Source organism: Girardinichthys multiradiatus, chromosome 4, assembly GCF_021462225.1.
Source record: "Girardinichthys multiradiatus isolate DD_20200921_A chromosome 4, DD_fGirMul_XY1, whole genome shotgun sequence".
Taxonomy (NCBI): Eukaryota; Metazoa; Chordata; class Actinopteri; order Cyprinodontiformes; family Goodeidae; genus Girardinichthys; species Girardinichthys multiradiatus.
Genome location: NC_061797.1, coordinates 52,000,661 through 52,021,108, shown reverse-complemented (window position 1 = coordinate 52,021,108; position 20,448 = coordinate 52,000,661). Strand labels below are relative to the sequence as shown.

Below are 20,448 nucleotides of genomic sequence, written 5' to 3'. Positions count from 1 at the left end.
TGGAACATTGCTGCAGCTAAAACTCACTGAACGTTGTGTTGGAAGAGAAGAAGCTGCTCTGAATTTTGGAGGCGGTGGGGACGGTATTTCTTAATTTTCAAAGAAAACATGATTTTTCTTTTATTTTAAACATACTTAGAGACAACTGAAAGATTTTTAAGAGCTTCAGAAGCATTACATTAAATAAACTTTTGGTGCTTTTCTATTAAACTTTTGAGGTTTTATACTTTAACCAGATTTAATACTTTCTTAGGTTAAATAACTTATTTATGTGGTAAAATGTTAAATTCACTGAATTAAAAATATAAAGTAATTTTTCAAGACACCCTCATGAGGACTACACAATCGAGGCACTTGACGTCACCTGGTACGGCGGAGCTGGGATCTCACCGTGGAGCCAGGCCTGGGGTCGGGACTCGCCGGATAGCGCCTGGTGGCTGCGTTGCTCCTTGCGGGACCCGGCCAGGCCAAGCCCGAAGGAGAGACGCGAGGCCATCCCCCAGTGGGCCCACCACCTGGAGGGGGAACCACGAGGGACCGGTGCAAAGAGGATTGGGTGGCAGACGAAGGTGGAGACCTCATGCTTAGGCTGGCTGTAGGGACATGGAATGTTACCTCACTGGGGGGGAAGGAGCCTGAGCTGGTGCTGGAGGTCAAGAGATATCGACTAGAAATAGTTGGGCTCATCTCCACGCACAACGTGGGTTCTGGAACCCATCTCATCGAGAGGGGCTGGACTCTCTTCTACTCTGGAGTGGCCCACAGGGAGAGGCAGCGGGCTGGGTGGGTTTGCTTGTTGCCCCCCAGCTCAGCCGTCTCGTGTTGAGGTTTACCCCAGTGGATGAGAGGGTCGCACCCTGTGCCTTCGGGTTGGGGAGAGGTCTCTGACTATCATTTCAGCCTACGGGCCAAGTGGTAGTGCGGAGTACCCGGCCTTCTTGGCGTCCCTGTTGGGGTGCTGGATAGTGCCCCTCCCGGGGACTCCATTATTCTGCTGGGGGACTTCAACGCCCACGTGGGGAACGACAGTGACACCTGGAGAGGCGTGATCGGGAGGAATGGCCTCCCCGATCTGAATCCGAGTGGTGTTTTGTTATTGGACTTCTGTGCTAGTCACGGATTGTCCATAACGAACACCATGTTCAAACATAAGGGTGTCCATCAGTGTACTTGGCACCAGGACACCCTAGGCAGGAGGTCGATGATTGACTTTGTTGTCGTATCATCAGACCTTCGGCCGCATGTTTTGGACACTCGGGTGAAGAGAGGGGCTGAGCTGTCCACTGATTACCACCTGGTGGTGAGTTGGATCCACTGGAAGAGGAGAAGACTTGGCAGGCCCAAGCACATAGTGAGGGTCTGCTGGGAACGTCTGGCAGAGCCCTCTGCCAGGGATATTTTCAACTCCCACCTCTGGGAGAGCTTTGACCAGATTCCGAGGGATGTTGGAGACATAGAGTCCGAGTGGACCATGTTCACCGCATCTATTGTCGATGCTGCTGCCCGTAGCTGCGGCCGTAAGGTCTGCGGTGCCTGTCGCGGCGGCAATCCCAGAACCCGGTGGTGGACACCGGCTGCTAACCTCGACTGAGGGCATTGTTGGGCGGTGGAAGGACCTCCTCACTCCTGCCATCACGCATTCCCTGGTGGAAACAGAGGCTGGGGACTCAGGGGTGGACTCTTTCATCACCCAGGCTGAAGTCACCGAGGTGGTTAAAAAACTCTGCGGTGGCAAGGCTTCGGGGGTGGATGAGATCTGCCCTGAGTACCTCAAGTCTCTGGATGTTGTGGGGTTGTCATGGTTGACACGCCTCTTCAACATTGCGTGGCGGTATTGGAGAGGAGAGTCTGGCCGATAGTTGAACCTCGGCTTCAGGAGGAGCAGTGTGGTTTTCGTCCCGGCCGTGGAACACTGGACCAGCTCTATACCCTCTACAGGGTACTCGAGGGTTCATGGGAGTTTGCCCAACCGGTCCACATGTGTTTTGTGGACCTGGAGACGTCATTCGACTGTGTCCCTCGTGGTGCCCTGTGGGGGGGTGCTCCAGGAGTATGGAATCGGGGGCCCTTTACTAGGGGCCATCCGGTCCCTGTACGAGCGGAGCAGGAGTTTGGTTCGCATTGCCGGCACTAAGTCGGACCTGTTCCCGGTGCATGTTGGACTCCGGCAGGGCTGCCCTTTGTCACCGGTCCTGTTCATAACTTTTATGGACAGGATTTCTAGGTGCAGCCAAGGGCCGGAGGGGGTCTGGTTTGGGGACCAGTGCACTTTGTCTCTTCATTTTGCAGAAGACGTGGTCCTGCTGGCCCCCTCTAGCCAAGACCTACAGCAGGCTGGGATGAAGATCATCTCCTCCAAGTCCGAGGCCATGGTTCTCGACCCGGATACAAGTGGCTGAAATGAGCTTCCTTTGTAGGGTGGCCGGGCACTGCCTTAGAGATAGGGGGAGGAGCTTGGCCATGCGGGAGGGGCTCTTCTTTTGCTCTCGGTGGAAGACACGCGTTTTCTCTCCCTCCCTCCCTACTGTTGCCTGCTTCTGCTTTTTGTCTGTATTTTTCTCAGAGCCTCGCTTTGCATATCCTCCAAACTTTTAAATTATGGTCAGCTGGACTCTCAACGTAATTGATCAAATTTTTTATTTTCAACGGGAAGACAGGGTAAAGGAGACCCTCTTGTCCAAACGGGACGTTCTTCTCTGGAAACACAATGGATTCTTGGCAGCAGTGGAAGATTGTGTTCCTGACTATGATGTCGGTGGAGGACGTAGAAGATGTGTACATATTTGGACTTTTGATAACAGGATTTCTGCTTTTTGGAGTTGGTGGTTACCTGGCTTATGGAGTGATTCGCAAAACGTGGGCGGCTGTTCAAAGCTTTCCAAAGCTTCCTGCGATGTTAGATGGAGTCTGTAGAGCGATCAACACTGAAATGTTAAGAGAGCAGAATCACAAGCTGGACACGATTCTTGAACAGAATCGCAGCCTGGCAGCGGTTGGACTCAGAGGTTAAAGGATATAATCTTGGATAAGTTGTACGCTCCAGATCTGCGGAAAATACCAGAAATTTGGCTATTTGGATTCGCAATTGAGACATACCAGTAAAACTGTTAAGGTGGTTAGAAATTCACAACTGCCTGAACCACAACATTTATTGTTTTCTAAATCTGGCGCCCCAATGTGGCCTTGGCAACTTCTGCTAACTGGCTATCGACAAAATATCTCCTGGAAGTTATATAAACACGACGCTCTTCCCCAGCACTCCCCTACCAGCTGTGTGCTGATAGGACTATGCGGCCGATTGATAAAACTTCCACCTCTCTTCTCAAGGACAATGGTGCTTCTATCAGTGTTGACAGTCTAATTCTTGCAAACACACTCAGACTTACATTCGCACCGTCAAGTTTCCACCGTACCCTTGCTGAATCTTTACTTATGTGTGTGTTGCTTACCCCTGCTGAGTTTTTTTTTCCTCCTATCTTAGTTTACCTAAATGTGTGATTTCATTACTTTTCATAAATTTTCAGATTTGTCAGAAGGATTACCAGCAAAAGCCAATTATTATTAGTATTTAAAAATTTGACTACAGCTGTTTTAACACCAGTGACCAGAGATTTTTAGATTTCTTAGAAGGGTTGTATTACAACTATTTCATACCAGGGAAAGCCAAACATTATAAGTATTTAAAAAGTTTGAACCTACCAGTGACCCAGCTTCTCTACTTAGACTTCAGTGAGCGCCCATGACTGTTACTATTTGAATGATGGGACCACAGCAGCCTCATACCAGCGACCTCAAGGATTAATATTGTCATTTTTCTTCTAGCACAGGATGAATTCCTGCTAATTACCTCTATTAGAAAGATAGGATCAGAACCAGCTCTTATCAGTAAACCTCCAAGGATTATTAATGTCATTTGATTTGTTTTTCTGTGTTTGATTTTCTGTATCATTGTAATGTTTTTCCTCGTGTACAGCGCTTTGAGTGCCTTGTTGCTGAAAAGCGCTATATAAATAAACTTGACTTGACTCGGAGTAGAGCCGCTGCTCCTCCACTTCGAGAGGAGCCTGTTGAGGTGGCTCGGGCATCTATACTGGATGTCTCCTGGACGCCTTCCTCGGGAGGTGTTCCAGACACGTCCCACCAGGAGGAGGACCAGGACACGCTGGTGGGACTATGTCTCTCGGCTGGCCTGGGAACGCCTTGGGAGCTGGAGGAGGTGTCTGGGGGAGAGGGACGTCTGGGTGTCTCTGCTGAGTCTGCTGCCCCTGCGACCCGGTCCCGGATAAAGCAGAAGATGACGAGTATGAGTATGTAATTTTTTAATCCCCTTTAGTTTTTGATGAATGTAGACAGAGGCATTTTCCACATCAGGCTTCTGAGTAATCTGACAGTCTCTGGATATCTGTGACCTTTAGGGATGGGTACCGAATTCAGTACTTTTATAGGAACCAACCAAATTATGTCGGTACTACGGAGTACCGATTCACGTACAAACGGTATCATGTTACGGTAACTAAACGTATCATTGTGACACTGAGGGAGTGGAAGAGTGGGCAATTTTCCATGCTGGACGTGTGCACAGCATTGCACAGCGTAATGACGTCAGCAGCCGCTGGTGCCTTCAACAAAGCGTGGCTGATAGAAAGTATGGCTCCAATTTTCAAAATGCGATGCAGATTACCCTGGCTGCAATATTTGTGACTCGTCATCAGCAGCAACACAGAGAAGAAATGTTTGAAACAAGATGTTACAAAACACACAGCTGGATGTTGTTTTGATATATTCATTAAAGTTTATATATTGAGAAATGAATATGTTGGAATGAAACATTTTGAGATTTTATTATTAAACGAATTAACATTTATTACCACATAAACACGAAAGTACTGAAAACTAGTACCGTTCAGTATCAATTCCAAGGTACTGGGTATCGTTACTGTGTCATTTCAAATGTGAAGGGTACCCATCCCTAGTGACCTTTACCTCAGTTTGGATGTTACAGCACAGTTTTGAATAAATTTACTTTATTCATTTGTTTTGAACATTTTAATAATTTTGGATTTATTAGGCATTGCGTTCAGTCTGCAACATCAACTAAATGTAAGTTGTAGACAGTTCAATATTGCTCTGCTGGTGAATTTATGAACAGATTAATGACACATCCTGCCTACGAAATATATAATCCAGATTAAATGTAGAAGATGCATCAAGTGGAAAAAGATTGTAGAATTTGAGATGAACCTTATTGGTGGTGAAATGATTTTGTTTTTGGATGTAGAAAGCCAGACTCAGGTGTTCCACAGGGTTCTTTCTAGGTCCCAGTGGAGGTTCTTTAACTGATCTGCAGAGAACCAACTGGACCTCACTGGATTCTGTGTTTATTGGCTACTGCTGCGGGTATTGAGTTATTAACAGGAGTTAAACAGTCCAGGGGCTTTAACTAACAACTGTTACAACTGAACATATTCTACAATTTCTTCAATGCAAATATGAAATTCTTTAGTAAGTAAATGTCTAATTAAACATTCAGAAAAATCCTGAAAAAACTGAATCGATGTCTGCTAAGTTAAAACAGAAACTCTCTGCAGGACACAGTAACAGGACAGAGTTCACCTATTTTCTTCACTTTAGGCAAATATGTAGGATCATGTTGTTGTTTATAGACCTTCATCCCACTGAAGTTTATTCATTTATTTAAAAATCTAATTATAAACTCTGAGAAGCTGCTTCCTCCTGACAGCAACCCTAAAATAACAGCTTTGACAGCCAAACATTTTCTGCATCAAGGAAAATCTTTCTCCATGTGATCTCATGTTATTTAAGGAACAGAGACAAGAGAGCAAACCGTCCAGACAACAATTACCCTGACATTTAAGGAGGAGCTGAGACAGACGCATCTTTCTGTCTGAGTCTCTTTGGGTTTTAGTTCAGCCCACACTCAAACATAATGTGCATCTGGTTTTATTGACAAGGTGGGAGTCTGCAGCCAGTTATCCAGAAAACTGAAGTTCTCAGGTTGGGATTTAATGCACAAGAGTTTTTTTCTCCATAACTCCTCTTCACCTTCATTCTCATTTACCTTCAATACTCAAAGTTAAACAAGTAACCTCGAAATATCTCAATGTCAAAGATCGTTTCAACTGTTTCAGGCTAGTTTGCATTTACAGTTGTAAGGAGAGATTTCCATCTACTCAATAATCACGTTAATGTTGAATTAATTTGGGGCGTTTAATGATTTTTTCAAGCTATTTTTTCCAGCGTGGAATAATTTTACATCAAAAGCTGCAATGATTTATCAAAAACAAGAATTGGGTGCACCAGTTTGGATTTATTCTGGATTTCTAATTTAATCCACACAGGGTCAAAATTATACATACAGACACAGAACTGGTTTTTAGTAAACAAATATTCAATGATAATAATAATAATAATAATTCAGGCTGAGGTTGGGGCCATGCTTTATACATTCCAGAACCAGGTTAGATGTGAACTAGTTTCCTGTTGGAACAATCAAGTTATAAGCATGTTGTTACTGATTTGAGATGAGTAGAAGAAGTTCATTATTCCTTCTTCTTTCTACAATGCGTAAGTATGAGAGCCCCACAGCATGATGCTGCCACCACCACCCTTATTAAGCATTGTTCCTCAGGTTAAAAGATATGATTCATTATAAACTACTTTAGATAAAAAAAATAAGATTTATTTCATCACAAATAATCTTCTTGCAAAAACTCAGAGCCTGATGTTTTTTACCTTCATGTCTTCATCAGTGGTGAAGATAACTGAGTAAACATTATTTAGTACACCAGAAGCTCAGTCACAGGCTGGCATTCTTCTGTTTATCTTGAATATCTTAGATCCTGTTTTTCTGCATCTTCTTCCTGTGATGAAATGTTTTGCTTCAGGAGTTGTGGTGGACCTCAGTCTATTTCAGTTTGTCTCGGTCCCACCCAACAGCTGCTGTTTCTGAAAGCTGCTCTAGCAGAAGGATCCGCTAAATTCCCACTAAACGATAAGACCCCTGAAAGCTTCTTTAGCAATGCAGGTCAAGAAGAAATACACTTTCATCATAATAGTTTCATAATTCATTCTAGTTTCTTTATTTTTTGTCTCAATATAAAATACGTTTGGATCTGTTTGGACCTGCAGCCACACCTTAAAATCTGCCTTTAAAAGGAGTATAACTGTTTATTTTCACCTTCATTTTTAAGCTTTTAGTTTGAGTAGCTGCTTAAAAACCTGTTTTAGTCCAAATGTAACAAATCAATAATTCTTTTTTATTTTTCACCATTTCAGTTTGCTCCGTTTCATTTTAAAGATTTTTTTTTCCAGCACTAGAAGCCTTTATTTTATTTTACACTAGGCAGACAGGTAAGAGGGGGAGACATTTGACAAATGTCATCGGGTCCAGGACTCAAACCCGGGATGGCGGCTTCGAGGGCTGTAGCCTCTGAATATGGTTGGCGCTTAACCCCTACACCATCAACGCCACACCTGCTTCATTTCATTTTAAATGCCTCAACTTACAGCAGAAACCAAAGTTAATTAGGACAACAAGCAAAGGTTGGGAAGGGCAGCTCTGTAGTGCTCTGTGTTGGCTTTATCTTTTTATTTAATTTAATTTCAATTATTTAATTAATTATTTGGCTGCACATTATTTATTTGAAGCCTTTAAACCAGCCATATATTTTAGTATTTAAGACTTTGTCAGCAGCCACAATGCAACAAGACAGGAAAAACAATTTTTCAGAGACGCTAAACAAAACAACTCTTGAATGAATCATTAATGTTTTTATGAATATCATTCCAAAAAGAAAAAAATTGTCATTTTTTCCCCGTTCTAAAGACAAAATGAGCACAAAATAAGTCAGAAAAGCAGCAAAGTTTCTGTCTACAGACAGTCAAAGCTTCTGGACCATTCAATGTGGAAAAAGATTAATTCACTTATTTATTATGAATATTTATTATGAAATGTATGGGACTTCTTTGTGCTTTGACAAATAAATCTAATGCATTGATACCTTTGTCCAAATAAAGTAGCCTTGGCTTATTTTTCTCCTTAGATAAATAAAAACCACAAACTGGTGCACAAAATCATTTTGCTTTAACAAAAATTAAATAAAAAAAACTGCTTCTATAACTATTTCTGCCCAGAACAACCACGATTAGGAATTTCAATTTTATTTGAACGCCTCTTTGCCAATAATAACCACTGCAATATCCGAGGGCTCCTGAAGGCAGCATGAGGCAGCAGCGCGGTGTTGGAGGTTGAACCGATTCAGACCGTTCAGCCTTCATCCTCAGCAGCATCAGGACCCCTCCCTGCTCCATCCACGGCGCTGAAGGACGGTAAGAGACACCCCACCGTGTTCACCCTCCACAGACACCCGCATCCATTAGACAGAAGGCTGTCCGAGCACCTATCCCTCCACCCATCCATCCATCCCTCCATCCATCCCTCCCTCCACCCATCCATCCATCCATCCCTCCACCCATCCATCCATCCCTCCACCCATCCATCCATCCCTCCATCCATCCCTCCACCCATCCATCCCTCCCTCCATCAGGCGGAGACGCGGCGCGCAGGGCTGCGTGGAGATAGGATTAGACTCTGCAGCTTGTTTTTTATCTGAAGGAATCTGCCCGCATCAGCACAGAAATCAGTAAATACCCGTGAGGTTCTGTGTTTGCTCAGGCCCGGGAGTCGTTTCGTGCAATGTGATTAAAAGTGGATCCTGGAGTAAAAATCCAGAAATACCTGCTGATGTTTTCGGACTGTAGCATTTATACATTCATCTGCGCGCATCCGGTGCGTTTAGTTGGGATTATTTTTGCTGGATTTCAACAATATCCTGCAGATGTCAGCGTGCTAAATTACAACAGATGATTCTGAAATGTGCTGTTTAATGCACACTTTACGATGTTCCGTTCGTGCTTTTGGGCTCGTTTTAATTCCTGTTTCTGTGCATTTTATTATCTTTTTTTGTCTAAAACGGTCCTGTTTAAAAAAAAAAATAAAAATGGAATGCATCCTTAATTTTGCAGGTTCATGTTTTTGAATATTTTCCTTCCTCCCTGTGATCCTGTGAGATGATGCTGCAGTTTGTTTAGAAGTGTGAGTGCTGTTGGGCCTCCAGCCTCCCTGACTCATTGTGCTCAGGCTGTCAGCTGCTCAGTGCAGCTCACTGGATTTTTAAGGTGGTAAAAACAGACCTGAAGGCAACAGCTGAGGAGCATTTTAGTTTGTTCATTTCCAAACTTGTGGATTAGGTTTAACTCCACTGATGACTACGATGTTATGCAACTGGCTGGAAAAAAATGCCTAAAAATAGCGCAGAGGGACAACCTGACCACTATGTTAGAACAGGCCGCGTGTTACAATGATAGGATGCTACCAGAACAATAGGTCCAGTCATGAAATCCTCACTACTGAATATTCAGCAGTCAGCTGAACAAGGTGGGAGCAATTAGGAACGACAGGAGCTCAGGCAGGAAGTGGTTGGTCCCATAAAATCTCAGAGCTGGGTCAAGGCTTGCAGAACAGAGGTTGCCAACTGTCTGCAGAGTCAATAGCTACAGGTCCTTCTCAAAATATTAGCATATTGTGATAAAGTTAATTATTTTCCATAATGTCATGATGAAAATGTAACATTCATATATTTTAGATTCATTGCACACTAACTGAAATATTTCAGGTCTTTTATTGTCTTAATACGGATGATTTTGGCATACAGCTCATGAAAACCCAAAATTACTATCTCACAAAATTAGCATATTTCATCCGACCAATAAAAGAAAAGTGTTTTTAATACAAAAAACATCAACCTTCAAATAATCATGTACAGTTATGCACTCAATACTTGGTCAGGAATCCTTTGGCAGAAATGACTGCTTCAATGCGGCGTGGCATGGAGGCAATCAGCCTGTGGCACTGCTGAGGTCTTATGGAGGCCCAGGATGCTTCGATAGCGGCCTTTAGCTCATCCAGAGTGTTGGGTCTTGAGTCTCTCAACGTTCTCTTCACAATATCCCACAGATTCTCTATGGGGTTCAGGTCAGGAGAGTTGGCAGGCCAATTGAGCACAGTGATACCATGGTCAGTAAACCATTTACCAGTGGTTTTGGCACTGTGAGCAGGTGCCAGGTCGTGCTGAAAAATGAAATCTTCATCTCCATAAAGCTTTTCAGCAGATGGAAGCATGAAGTGCTCCAAAATCTCCTGATAGCTAGCTGCATTGACCCTGCCCTTGATAAAACACAGTGGACCAACACCAGCAGCTGACACGGCACCCCAGACCATCACTGACTGTGGGTACTTGACACTGGACTTCTGGCATTTTGGCATTTCCTTCTCCCCAGTCTTCCTCCAGACTCTGGCACCTTGATTTCTGAATGACATGCAGGATTTGCTTTCATCCGAAAAAAGTACTTTGGACCACTGAGCAACAGTCCAGTGCTGCTTCTCTGTAGCCCAGGTCTGGCGCTTCTGCCGCTGTTTCTGGTTCAAAAGTGGCTTGACCTGGGGAATGCGGCACCTGTAGCCCATTTCCTGCACACGCCTGTGCACGGTGGCTCTGGATGTTTCTACTCCAGACTCAGTCCACTGCTTCCGCAGGTCCCCCAAGGTCTGGAATCGGCCCTTCTCCACAATCTTCCTCAGGGTCCGGTCACCTCTTCTCGTTGTGCAGCGTTTTCTGCCACACTTTTTCCTTCCCACAGACTTCCCACTGAGGTGCCTTGATACAGCACTCTGGGAACAGCCTATTCGTTCAGAAATGTCTTTCTGTGTCTTACCCTCTTGCTTGAGGGTGTCAATAGTGGCCTTCTGGACAGCAGTCAGGTCGGCAGTCTTACCCATGATTGGGGTTTTGAGTGATGAACCAGGCTGGGAGTTTTAAAGGCCTCAGGAATCTTTTGCAGGTGTTTAGAGTTAACTCGTTGATTCAGATGATTAGGTTCATAGCTCGTTTAGAGACCCTTTTAATGATATGCTAATTTTGTGAGATAGTAATTTTGGGTTTTCATGAGCTGTATGCCAAAATCATCCATATTAAGACAATAAAAGACCTGAAATATTTCAGTTAGTGTGCAATGAATCTAAAATATATGAATGTTAAATTTTCATCATGACATTATGGAAAATAATGAACTTTATCACAATATGCTAATATTTTGAGAAGGACCTGTACATACCTTCAAACTTTATGAAGCCTTCAGATTAGCTGAAGAACAGTGTACAGAGAGCTTCATGGAATGGATTCTATTGATCAACCAGCACCAAGTGTGATTCGAAGCATCAGGTGTGAAGCACCACTGCATCAACACCACTTGCACACTTGCATTGTGTCAACTGTAAAGTTTGGTCGTGGGGGGCTTATGGTGTGGGCCTGCTCTTCAGGACTTGAGCTTGGCCTTTTAGTTCCCGTGAAGTGTTTCAGCTGACCTGCACATTTTGGACAATTTCATGCCCCAAACTTTGAGGGACCCATTTAGAGATGGTTCCTTCCTGTTCCAACGTGTCTGTACCATTGCAACACAGTGAGGTTCATAAAGACATGGATAAGCAGGTTTGGTGGGGTAGAACTTGAACAAGAGTGGAGACTTTGAGCCAGTCCAACATCAGTGTCTGACCTCACAGATGCACTTTAGAAAGAAGGTTCTGGAAGACTTTGATACATTCCAACATTTCCATATCAGCTGAGATGTCACTTATACCCTGACATCATATCCAACACTATGGATTAAGAATACAATGTCACTTCAGGTTATATGTGAGTAAAGGCAGACAAACAAGTGCTTTTGGTAATATGGTGAATATGTTGGCAGCGAACGGGGTCCTGGGTGGACTGTTTGGGGGCGGGGACAACATACCCATGATATGGGGTCCTGTGCACCAAGAATTTAAAGCAGCATTGCTCTCCCTCTATGACCTCGTCACACCCACATCATGCAGGCTGAGCTCCAAGTAAGTTATTTCAGCTCTGTTGGCAGCACAGTTGCTATGCATGTTGTGTTCATCTGCTGCTCTGGTTTTACCCAACAGGATCAGACAAAACTCAGCTCTGCTCGTTCACGTTTTCCCCTGATTGGCTCTGATTGGTGATCAGAGACACTTTGGACGCACAGGTCAAGTCTCTGGTTCCTTCCTGTGTTTAACATCTGAGAAATATAGTTAAACTAAGCTCCATTGCCTCAAGTCCTGAACTGGAAATAATTATTCATGCTTTTGTTTCATCATGATTGGATTATTGCAATGCAGCATACTGTACACATGTCTTATCAAAACCTCCCTAGAACGGTTGCAAGTTGTCCCAAGTGCTGCTGCAAGGCTTCTGATAAAATCCACATGTGACTCTGTTCCTAATACTGGCTTCCAGTTTATTTTAGAGTACAGATTAAGATTATTTTACTAACTTCAAGAGCTCTTGATGGACAGGCCCAGGTTATCAGAGGACTTCTACAGCCAGATGCTACTGGCAGGTCCCTGAGATCCTGTGATCTGGGCCTGCTGGTGGTGCCCCATGCTAAGATGAAAACAAAAGGAGACTTTGTGCTCTGTTCGGTGGTCCCCAGACTCTGGAACCCTCTTCATTTGGGCTTGAGATTGGTGGACTCTGTGGCCTCTTTTAAAACCACTTAAAAATATATTTTTAAATCTGCTTTGTATTAGTTTCTCTTGTTTTTAAGCATTGATGGCTCCTGTGAAGAACTTTGTGATTTTACGTCTTGAACGGTGATAAATGAATAATGTTTTATCTACTTACTTAAGGTCAAATATAAAGAAGCACATTTTTTCCTGTTTATTAAATGTAAAAAACCTGAAAATTCCCACCTTTTTCAGTCTGTAAACTCAATAACAACGACTGTTTGTAGTTAAAAACACTTTATTCTGAGTTTCAGATAAAAGGGACACATATATCAATGCGTAAATTTGGACAATCTAGTCAGAATTCATTAATTTTACAAAAATCAATTTATTAAAATAATTTCTTGGTATTTTATTGTTTATCTGACAGCATACAATAATGTTACATTTGGGATCTTTACCAGGCTGTTGTCAAAACCTCTTTAAACAGAAAATAGGTAAAACATTCAGCCCATTAAGCTCCCTTCATTATCCTCTGCAGGGTGCCGTTCTCTGCCATTATGTTTTCTATTAGAATTTAAAACTTAAGGATTTTTCTGTTTTACAGTCATTGTTTGCTACATTTAACCGTTGACTTAGAATCAGTTTGGATGTGTTCAGCCCTCAGAAAGACAGCGACAAACTGTCCAAATCACAATCAGCAGGACAGACGTTAAAGGGAAGCTGGAAACATTTACCAGCCAGTAAACACTGATCAATGCATTATTCTAGATTCAAAAAGGCTAAATCAGCACATCACAGAAAGTGGAATTACCTATGGTGGTATGCAGCTGTGTGCTGCTTACATTTGGATAAGAAGGATGAGGAGAAATCTGTTTGGCAAGGACTAAAAAGCTGATTCCCTTAATGGTGAAGGAGTTTTTTCAAATTTTAGGCCACAGTGGGAAGTGGATGTAAAACAGTGAAAAGTTTCTTTCAGTGCAGTTATTTCACAGGGAAGTGTCTGAAAGTCATTTTTTACAAACCGATATGGAGTTGTTAACAGTTCATGGATAATAAACAGGCCTCCTTCTGGTCTGCATCTTTAACTGGGATCCTTCCTGTTCTGTCCTTCAGCTTCAGGTGTCGTCTTTCATACAGACTGAAGCTCAGGTTAGGCCTGACTGTAGAAAGTGTCTCTGAAGGACGTAATTTCACGAAGTCATCATCCGACAGGACTGGGAACAGCTCATATACTTTGTGCTGTCAGATCCTCCTGCAGAAGGAGCCAGAGTAACACCCCCACCCAGCTCTTCCTCTGTGAACTCCCAGGATGCTTCAGGGCCGGGTGAGGCAGAGTGCTGAGCTCAGCAGGATGGGTCAGGGTGGGGACAGACTGGACGCCCGGTAACAGGAACCATGTCTGTGCTGAGTGCAGAGCGATTCCAGCTCTGCTGAAATAAATACCATGCAGCGTGAACATCTAGTCTCATCAAACGCTAAATGTGTGGTTCCAGAGCTGCTGTTAGACTCCAGTAGTTAACAATATCTAAATAAACCTTCACAACACAAAAAAGCCACAAATATCTGCACCGAGATAAGACCTCAGTTTACATGTTAAGGAAGAGCCTTTGTAGGTCTTCTGTATGGAGGTCCAAAGGTGCCAAAATTCAATAAGTTAAGTGAATTCTAAATAAATCAATAAATATTTACCTAAATGTGGCCTTAACATGTCAAAAAGATAACTTTTAAATGTGCAAAACATTATATTGCTAATAAAAACTGAAATGTTATTGACAAAAGAATTTAAACCCATTAATACAAAAAGCAGATCTGCAACTGTGTGACGAGAATATTAACAAGCATCAGAATACAACATTGTAAGCTGATAGCTGATAGATTTAGCTTATATTGAAACACTGAATAAACATGCTTTGTCTGCTTGCATTAAAGAAATCAGAAACAGGTGATGGATGGAGAGGCGTATTCCACTTCATATGCACTTATTTGCACTCTTATCTCTAAGGATACAAATCTAGCGGTAAGGTTTAAAACTAGAACATTTGATCTGGGTGTCACTTAGAAAGCTGGAAGTGACTACAAGAGTGGAAATAACAACAGGAAGTCATATCACAGGATTGTAAAGATAATTTAAGAAAACAAGGGGGGTATTTTAAAATGGAGGATGTAGCAAATAATCAGCTCTGACGGTTTCCTGTCGGTAAGCGAGAAGATGTTCGGTTGGTGGCGAAAATTAGTTTCTGCTGCTGTTAACGAGTTCTGGGTCTTTGCTGCCTGAGGAGAGAATCTTTTTCAGCAGAAAACAGATACAGTTACTTTTCAAGTGGATTGTTTGTCATGTTTTCATTTTGCACTGATAAGTTGAAGCAACTAAAACATTCATCAACCATCTTCACATTTTTCAGGCAGACTGCATTCAGACTGGATGCTTTTAAAGCAGCTCAGTTTGTGTTCCATTATGTCTGCAGCTTTATTAACCTTGTAGGTCTGGATGTGGTTACCTGCTCATCTAAGTGGACGTCTTTGTGCTTTTTTACATTGTGATGGCTCCAGATTTATTTAAATGACTGCAGAATAAAAACAACCACATAATGAAATTATGTAACTATGAAATGAACTGACTGTCAGCACCACAAAAGGGTAAAACTCAGCCAGGATGTCCCATCTGGTTGTGGAATGAGCTGCATGGTCGTGAAGTTCGTAGCACTGTTCCCATAAAGCTGGAAGGTCCTAGGTTCTCCCCATGCATGTGTGGGTTCTCTCCAGCTTCCTCCCACATCCAAAAACATAACTGTTAGGTTAATTATTGTCTCTAAATTGTCTTCAGGTATGACTGCATGGTTGTTTGTCCTGTGTTGCCCTGTGATGGACTGGAAACTGGTCCAGGACGAACCCAGCCTTTTGAAAAAAATCCAGTGGCCTCATCCTGCCCAAGGCTCTGTCTAGGAAGGAAAACAAAAACCATAAAAAACATGGCATGCATTTTATCTTTAGCACGTTGGCAATCTCTGCAGGAGCCTCCCAATGACCCGTCCATTTAAAACAGGTGTGTTCGATCAGGGAAACCTCTAAAACATGCGGGACATCAGCGCTGGAAGACTAGAACTCCTGTTAAGGATGAATGATGGAAGAAATTCATAATCCACCCTTAAATGAACATCCAAGTCTGAAGCACTGGAACTGCAGTAGTTCCCAAAATACCCAAACATTATGAATAATTCATTTACTGGTTCATACATTAGAAACATTCTGTATAACCTAATCAGCCAGGACAATCTGGATGAGGTTGTGTCTTTAATTTAATATAACAGCTGTTGGAGGACTTGCCTAAAGGGCAGAACATAGTCGGGCGTACTTGACTCCATGGACTCAAAGCGGATGTCCACCAGACACGTCCACCCAAATATCAATTTTTTTGACCGTGTACACAATAAACTGCTCGGTGGAAAACCTCAAACGTTCACGGAGTCCGTGCTTCTCACAGTACATCAAAATATGTTCTGCCCTTAAGAAATCAGTGTGACTCCTTGGACACAGCCTCCATCTTGAGTTTCCATGGTAACCAGATGCTGTAGTGGCCGCAAATGGCAGTAGCCCACTACTTCAATTACTGCAGATTTTAACTCAGGATACAGGTTTTCCAGCAGACAAAACTTGTATCCTAAAGCTGTGGCACATATCTGAGCATCTGTTATCTAGCTGCATATTTGTTCCTGGCTTACAGCTCTTCTGCTCAGCCTCCATCCTCACTCTGTCAGCTGGCTGCCTCCTTAGCAGCTGCCCATACATCTGCATGTCAGTAAATTAGCATTTCAATGAAAAGTTTGTTTATTTCAAAAATGTTATTCCTAAGTCATAATAGTCTAAAATAATAGAAATAAGCTGATTATATTGCTCTGTGTGGAATGGATCTATATGATCTATGGTTTGTGCTCTTTGAACTGAATTACAGAGATACAGTTTCTAGTGACTGGGCTGCATGGGGGCACAGTTGGTAGCAATGTTGCCTTGCAGCATGAAGTTTCCTGGGTTCAACTCTTTCTTTCTTTCTGTAGTATGTAGTTTGCATGTTCTCCCCATACATGCATTGGTTCTCACCGGGTACTCCGGCTTCCTCCCACAGTCCAAAAACATGACTTTTAGGTAAATTGATCTCTCTAAATTGCTCTTAGGTATAAATGAGTGTGTGCATGATGTCTGTCCTGTGTCTCTCTGTGTTGCCCTGCGATGGACTTTAAAATCTGTTTCACTTTTATGTCTCCAAAGCAAAAGCTCCGGTTATGTCATTGAATTACCTCCCTGATTAATCCAGGACACGTCCAGGCTGCATGTGAGACAAGCCATGGCAACTACTGTGCAACAAATTCATCATCAGGAAAAGGCATCAATATCCAAATGAAAGATGGCGCCGCAGATGGTCGCCTCGGCGTGTTGGTTCGCATTGTTTAGTTTTTTGCTTTAAAACGGTCTTCTGTGATGGTACCCGGAGCTCTTTCACCAGAGAAGAACTCATGAACATCAGGGCTACTACACCAGAGGAGTTATTTCCAACTTTTCTACCTACTGCTCTGGAAGTTTTGGACATCCTGGTCAAAGGTGCGCTCACCTTTGCTCACCTTTGCGAAACACCAGAAGAGAGGGAAACGGGCTGGGGTGCTGGTACGTCTTCGCCAGCGTGGACTACGAACACCGTTACCTGGAATATTTCTCTCTAACGTGCGCTCACTTCCCAACAAAATGGAGGAACTACAACTGTTGTTGGTGAAAAACAGGGACTTTTATTCATCGGCAGTTTGTGCTTCACGGAGACGTGGCTGTGTGGATTAATACCGGACTCTGCGCTGCAGCTGGCAGGATTCCAGCTCTACAGAGCGGACAGAGACACGGAACTCTCCGGCAAAGCGAAAGGTGGAGGAATCTGTTTTTACCTCAACAGTGGTTGGTGCAACGACGTGACAGTGATTCAGCAGCACTGTTCTCCAGACCTGGAAGCCTTCATCATAAACTGTAAGCCTTTCTATTCCCCCCGTGAGTTCGCTTCGTTCATCCTGGTCGGTGTTTACATCCCGCCGCAAGCTAACGTGTAGGTCGCACAGCGCATGCTCGCCGACCAGATACTGAGTGTGGAGCGGACCAACCCGGACTCCTTAGTTATCGTCGTTGGTGACTTTAACAAAGGTAATCTGACCCACGAACTTCCCAAATATAGACAGTTTATAAAATGTCCAACCAGAGAGGACAACATTCTGGATCACTGTTACACCACCATCAGAGACGCTTATCACGCCGTCCCACGTGCTGCACTGGGCCAATCCGACCACATCATGGTCCACCTGATTCCTGCATACAGGCAGAAACTAAAGCTCTGCAAACCTGTTGTGAGGACGACAAGGAAGTGGAGCAGTGAGGCTGTGGAGAATCTCCAGGCGTGTTTAGGCTGTACAGACTGGGATGTGTTCAGGACTACTACCAACAGTCTGGACGAGTACACAGAGGCAGTGACTTCCTACATCAGCTTCTGTGAGGACAGCTGTGTACCATCATACACCAGGGTGAGTTACAACAACGACAAACCCTGGTTCACAGCTAAACTCAGAAGGTTAAGACTGGATAAGGAAGAGGCCTTCAGGAGTGGGGACAAAGACATATACAGAGAGGCCAAGTACAAGTTTGGCAAGGCAGTGAAAGAGGCCAAACGACTGTTCTCTGAGAAGCTCCAAAACCAGTTCTCAGCCAACGACTCTGCGTCTGTCTGGAAAGGGCTCAAGCAAATCACCAACTACAAGCCAAAAGCCCCCCACTCCATCAACGACCGACGCCTCGCCAACGACCTGAACGAGTTCTACTGCCGCTTTGAAAGACAAAGGGACAGTCCTGCAACCATCCCCCACGACGCCCCCCAACAGCTGCAGCCACAATCCACCACCCCCATCTCTCCAACCTCAAGAGGGGCACCTCCAACCCCCACCCTGAAGTTCCCCCCCACCAGCCTCCTACCCACGCCGAGGACGGCTCTTTCCATCCAGGAGAGGGACGTCAACAAACTCTTCAGTAGACAGAACCCCCGGAAAGCTGCTGGTCCGGATTCTGTCTCACCAGCCAGCCTGAAGCACTGCGCTGATCAGCTGTCTCCAGTCTTCACAGACATTTTTAACACCTCACTGGAGACATGTCATGTGCCAGCCTGCTTTAAGTCCTCCACCATCGTCCCTGTTCCCAAGAAGCTAAGGACCACAGGGCTTAATGACTTCAGACCCGTCGCCCTGACCTCTGTGGTGATGAAGTCCTTTGAGCGCCTTGTGCTCTCACACCTAAAAGACATCACCGACCCCCTCCTGGACCCCCTGCAGTTTGCCTACAGAGCCAACAGGTCTGTAGATGATGCAGTCAACCTAGCCCTTCACTTCATCCTCCGGCACCTGGACTCCACAGGAACCCTACGCCAGGATCCTGTTTGTGGATTTCAGCTCTGCCTTCAACACCATCGTCCCAGTTCTGCTACAGGAGAAGCTCTCCCAGCTGAGTGTGCCCGACTCCACCTGCAGGTGGATCACTGACTTCCTGTCTGACAGGAAGCAGCGCGTGAGGCTGGGGAAGCATGTCTCTGACTCCCTGACCATCAGCACCGGTTCCCCCCAAGGCTGTGTTCTCTCTCCTCTGCTCTTCTCCCTGTACACCAACAGCTGCACCTCCAGTCACCAGTCTGTCAAGCTTCTGAAGTTTGCGGACGACACCACCCTGATCGGACTCATCTCTGATGGTGACGAGTCCGCATACAGATGGGAGGTGGACCATCTGTTGGACTGGTGCAGCCAGAACAACCTTGAGCTCAACGCTCTAAAGACAGTGGAGATGGTTGTGGACTTCAGGCAGAACCCAGCCCCACCTGCCCCCATCACCCTCTGTGACTCCACAATTGACACTGTGGAATCTTTCCACTTCCTGGGAACCATCATCTCCCAGGATCTCAAGTGGGAGCCAAACATCAGCTCCCTCATCAAGAAAGCCCAGCAGAGGATGTTCTTCCTGTGGCAGCTGAAGAAATTCAACCTGCCAAAAACTATGATGGTGCACTTCTACACAGCCATCATTGAGTCCATCCTCACCTCCTCCATCACCATCTGGTACACCGCTGCTACAGCCAAGGATAAGGGCAGGCTGCAGCGTGTCATTCGGTCTGCTGAGAAGGTGATTGGCTGCAGTCTACTGTCGCTCCAGGAACTGTACACCTCCAGGACCCTGAAGCGGGCAGGGAAGATTCTGGCTGATCCCTCCCACCCCGGTCACAGACTCTTTGAGACTCTCCCCTCTGGCAGGAGGCTGCGGTCCATCCGGACCAAAACCTCACGCCACAAGAACAGTTTTTTCCCATCTGCCACCAGCCTGGTTAACAAAGCCCAGAAACCACCCTGATACTCTCCCTTTCCCCCACACCCCCCCTTTTTTTGCTGACAGGACACCTGTAACCTGTAACTCTATGAGTTACATTAACACTCAGCTTGGACTCCTGCTTTACTTGCACAATGATCACCTGCACTGTTGTATTGCTCTTGCATCTTATACTGCTCTATATTTACTCTCACTCACTTAAAACTGTGCACATATATTTATATTATATTGTAGATATGTTTGTACTGTTTAATTTGTACTGTATTGCACCGACTACACCAAAACAAATTCCTTGTATGTCCAAAAACGTACTTGGCAATAAAGCTTTTCTGATTCTGATTCTGATTCTGATATCACAGAAAGTGTCTCCAACACTGTTGCTCCATGAGGTGTATGTCAGGAGTTGGTTGCCATCTCAGGCCATGTTTCAGGTCATTTCCAGTACCTCTGAGTCAAAATCGGCCTCAGATGAA

The 20,448-nt window shown here is 44.4% G+C and overlaps 1 protein-coding gene across 2 annotated transcripts in view; it reads left to right on the top strand.

Moving 5' to 3' along the window:
• The window catches only part of map1aa (microtubule-associated protein 1Aa), a 72,560-nt gene that overhangs the window by 30,069 nt on the left and 22,043 nt on the right, over positions 1–20,448 (top strand). Inside the window, exon 1 of one of the 2 annotated variants that reach the window (XM_047363126.1) lies at positions 8,297–8,349. The exons of the other annotated variant lie outside the window; for it this stretch is intronic. The gene's annotated coding sequence lies outside the window, so the exon portion shown is untranslated. Of the gene's footprint in view, positions 1–8,296; positions 8,350–20,448 lie in introns of those variants that run through there. 2 annotated transcript variants of the gene reach the window in all.